The following is a 4,984-nucleotide window of genomic DNA, read 5'->3' as shown; positions in this document are numbered from 1 at the left end:
ATGTTGGAGGAGATGCCTCCCACCCTTTATGGAATGGGGCCAAAGCCATTCTAACTTCAGTATTAATGAGAAGGATGATCCCATATAGCAGGAGGTGTGGAGGGCAGATGCTCAGGCTGACATTAAATAACAATCCGAGGAAATGTGAAAGGGGCAAGGAATGTGGCTTCCATAGGCATGGCCTATTTGGGGTTCTCAGGTGCCTCTTGTTTGTTTACACAGTTGAAAGCATTTTAAAATATTCTCAGGACCTGGAGTGGGGCGAGCCCTGGGAAGGGGCCCCATGTAATGGGGATGTCCACCTCTCCTGAGTTTCAACCCGATGATCTGGCTTGGCCTTTCCTCCTGAGCTCTGGCCCTGGGCTTGCAAGAGGGTTGTGAGGTATGGGGCTGTGTTATTGGAAAAGGCAGCCTTGAGTGAGGGCAGGTAACATCATTTTATCCTGTGTTCATCCTGGTGTCCAGCCTCAGTATGCTTCCCACCAAACTGGCCTCCACGTTAGAACATGGTCTGTCTTGCCCCTGGGGCTCTTCACAGTCCGATGGCTGGCCAGCATTTTCCAGCAGCTTATACACAGTCTCAAAGGGCCCTTTGTCTCCCTCGGTGACATGAAGAGGTTTGTCACTTCAAATGTCAGCTGTTATTTGGACTTTAAGGGCAAGTTTACCCATGTCTGCCTGTGAGCACCCTGCCCCACTCCCTACATGTCCCAGTCCTAGTATACTCCAGGATCCTACTCTAATGCCACCTGGCCAGCATCTTAGACCATGCCGGCATCTCATCTTTCTCCACAGCACCAGAGCATTTATTTTCCGTCACTTCCCATGTCTCATTCTCTCTTGGTGTTATGGACATTTATTTATGTGTATGTCCCATATCCTGTGCTACTTTATGCTAAAGCTCCTTGAGGACAGGAATTAGGTCTCTCTTAGCACACAGTAGCCACTCAGAATATCTGTTGAATGATTTAGTGGCTGCCAAGTGCCAGGATCTATTCTAGACAATGGGAATACAGATATGAATTATCTTTGCCTGATCCCCATTACCAAAGAAATCTGGTCTCATAAGAGGAGACAGATCCCTAAAAAGATGATGCAAAAGTGGAAATACATGCAGAACAGGGAGGTGGCACAGAGTATCACATCCATCATGATGGAGTCCTGGGCTCCCTGGTTAGACAGTTCCGAATTCAAGTCCTGGCTCTGCTGTTTCACAGCTATGTGACATTGGCAGTTGCTTCTCTGGGACTCCATGAGAACAAAATAGTACCTACTGCATAGGGTTGTTGATGTATGTAAGACCCCTGTCATGGTGCCTGGCACATGGTAGTGATGTAATACACATAGGCTGTCTTGTGGAGCGGCCTGGAAAAGCTTTGCAGGCAAGGGGCAATCTGAACTGAGCTTCTGAAAAAAAAGTTCCTTAGATAGACAAGAGATAAGTATTTTAGAGGCAGAGGAAACTTCATGAATAAACAATAGTTTATCATCATCCAAAAAAAAGCTTTGAAAAATGAAACACAAGCCCCACAGCTCATGGAGTCTGTGCTCTTTAACATGGACTCCAAAACATGCAGCAGCTTCAGGGCACAGATTTTGACTTGGAAGGAGGGAGGGAGATGTTAATAATCTCGAAGTCCCTCTTCATTGCTGCCACAGGCTCTGACCTCTGCCTGGTATGGACTGGCCATGGGATAGGATGCCAGATTTTGGAGGGCAGAAGACTCTTCCCTGAAGGAAAAATAAGTTATTTTGCTGGTGTGCCCATTCACAGCGATACAAAGAAGCTTTATTTCAGAGGCTCTTACCTCTGCACTGCCCTGTCCTTAAAGGAAACATGTTTTGTTAGGATGGATTAGTCTCTTAGATAAATATTTGGTATTTCCTTTCACAGCAGTTTAGCAAGAAATGCAGATTCAGACGTTAATCATTCTGCCTTCCTCCTACCTTCCCCCAGTGAAAATCATTTCACACCATCTACCAGTCACCCTCCACTCTTGGAGAGGTGCAGAGGAGGGTAGGCAGCCCTGGGAGAGAGACTGAGAGGTGGGGTTTGTAAGAAGTAGTAGAATTCTGGAGACACTGCTGCCAGGTGCTCAGCGGCCAGGCACAATTATGTAAACTGGAGGGAATCCTGCCAGCCTGCCTCCTCCAACAGACAGAAGTGATACTTCTGGGGTAAGTTTTAGGTACCTTTAGAGTGAGTGCTGACCATTGTCACTCAAGGTAGGAGAGGGCATGGCTGTGGAATTTCCTCCTTCAGAGGCACTTGTGAGCCAGGCACCATGGCTCACGCCTATAATCCCAGCACCTTTGGGAGGCCTAGGCAGGCAGACCACGTGAGGCCAGGAGTTGGAGACCAGCCTGACCAACATGGTGAAACCCCGTCTCTACAAAAAAATACAAAAAAAAAAATTTTTTTTGAAGCTCAGTTCAGATTGCCCCTTGCCTGCAAAGCTTTTCCAGGCCGCTCCACAAGACAGCCTATGTGTATTACATCACTACCATGTGCCAGGCACCATGACAGGGATCTTACATACATCAACAACTCTATGCAGTAGGTACTATTTTGTTCTCATGGAGTCCCAGAGAAGCAACTGCCAATGTCAGTGATGGCGTGTGCCTGTAATCCCAGCTCCTTGGGAGGCTGAGGCAGGAGAATCCCTTGAACCCAGAGGTGGAGGTGAGCCGAGATAGCACCACTGCAGCCTAGGTGACAGAGTAAGACTCTGTCAGAGAAAAAAAAAAAAAAAACCAGAAACTATCACTGGGAGCTTAGGAGTCAAGTCTGAGGACAAGGCAGACCTGAGTTTGAATCCTGACTCTTCTCCTTACTATGTGACCCAGGGGAGTTCCTCCATCTCTCTGAGCCTGTTTCCTCATCTGCAAGAGGGGGATGATAATAGAATAATGAAACCGACCTTATAGGTTGTGCAGAGGATTAGCTCATGATCATCGTCTCTTTTGGTCTTCACAAAGACCTGATGAGGAAACAGGCTCAGAGATTTACGGATTTCCCCAAGGTTGGCAGAAAGCAGATGATGGAGCTGAACAGCCAAAGCTCAGGTTCTTCTTCTTCTTTTTTTTTTTTTTTTTTTTTTTTTAAAGAGTTAGGGTCTCACTCTATTACCCAGGCTTGAATGCAGTGGCGTGATCATAGTGATCATAGCTCACTGTGACCTTGAACACCTGGGCTCAAGTGATTCTCTTGCCTCAGCCTCCTGAGTAGCTAGGACTACAAGCGTACATCACCATGTCCAGCTGTTCTTCATTTTTTGTAGAGATGGGGTCTCACTAAGTGGCCCAGGCTGGTCTCACACCCCTGGCCTCAAGTGATCCTCCCGCCTTGGCCTCCCAAAGCTCAGGCTGCCAAGTGAGCAGTGCTTTGGAAGATGGAACAGGCTGCTTCCTCTGTTGTTCCCTTCCTGCCATGTGACAGATACTCCTTTCTAACACCTATGGTCCCTACCTGTCCATGGACATGCTCACAGGTCTCCAGGGAGCAAAACTAAAATGAGTTCAGGAACTCAGGCTGGCCCAGTCAAGTCCTTGGTTCAAGGCCAGGTTTTCTAACACTCGGTGGGTGTGACCAGATTCTGTGATGGTCACAAAGCTATGTGTCCACAGGGCCTCCACATTATAGGGTCACCCTTTCCTTTGATACTCACATCTAATGGCTTAAGCCTCTATTCCACACAGTCCACAAAGCCCAGCAGCTTACCAAGGATTTTGTGTAAATGGCTTAGAACTGTTTCTTAAAAAATTCAGCTGAGTCTTTACCTTTACACCAGAACAATGTAATTCTAGGCGGGGTGCGGTGGCTCACGCCTGTAATCCCAGCACTTTGGGAGGCCGAGGCAGGCAGATTACCTGAGGTCAGGAGTTCGAGACCAGCCTGGCCAATGTGGTGAAACCCCGTCTCTACTAAAAATACAAAAATTAGCCAGGCATGGTGGTGTATGCCTTTAATCCCAGTTACTCCAGTTACTTAGGAGGCTGAGGCAGGCGAATTGCTTGGACCTGGGAGGCAGAGGTTGCGGTGAGCCGAGATCACGCCACTGCACTCCAGCCTGGGCCACAAGAGCAAAACTCCGTCTCAAAAAAAAAAAAAAAGAACAAAGTAATTCTGATACTAATGTGAGTCTAAAAATGTTTGTACTGTTTGTTCCCTTAGGTCTGTTTTTCTCTCCTTTACCATTGTTTTTCTTCTTGCTTGGAGGTTAAATGCTGTCTCTATCCTTTTAGGGGTTTTCCTCTTCCCTGAGATTTCTCAAGATGCCCAGGGTGCCTTAAGTCTGCCTGTCCCCTCTTGTTCCTCATTCTTATTCCCATTAATTCTCCATTGTGCTTACTTCTTGCCTCCTGTTTGTTGTTCTTTCCCTCTTTTCTTCATACTTTCACCATTAACGGTGCACCAACCTTTTACTTAACATCAGGTAGATAACATGGTGGGGAAGACAAGTTGCTGAGCTTCTTAGAGCCCCTTGGCCATGAGGAGTCCCTGCCCACATCCCTCCTCAGGTGCTAGCTGGGTAGGCCATGTCAGATCCCCTCTATAAGTCTTCCCTCCCAGAGCCCCAACCCCATTTCATACCTCCCTGGTCCACCCTACTCACCCTCCTGCTGTCACTGTCCCCTCACCATGCCCAGTTTTTCTCCTGGTATTATTATCTGAACTCATATTTAAGTTGTCTGTCTCTCCCGTTAAGCCTCACAGTGATGTCTTGTTCACCACCATACCCCAAGAGCATGAAACCAGGCCTGGCACACAAGCAGTGAAGACAAGCAATGGATATTTGTTGAACAAATGGGTGAATTCTGGCATTCTAAGTCTTCAGTGGGACCATCCACCTGTCAATCCCAGTGGAACTGGTACAATGAAGTAGAAAAGGGGTCTCCTGGGATCCCACTCCCACCCCAGGTGCTGCCCACCTCTGGGTCCCAAAGACCCCCACAGCTGAAAAACTGGACTCGAGGGAGCAGA

Source organism: Piliocolobus tephrosceles, chromosome 19, assembly GCF_002776525.5.
Source record: "Piliocolobus tephrosceles isolate RC106 chromosome 19, ASM277652v3, whole genome shotgun sequence".
NCBI lineage: Eukaryota > Metazoa > Chordata > Mammalia > Primates > Cercopithecidae > Piliocolobus > Piliocolobus tephrosceles.
The sequence above is the reverse complement of the archived record's forward strand: the minus strand, read 5'-3'. Positions refer to the sequence as shown.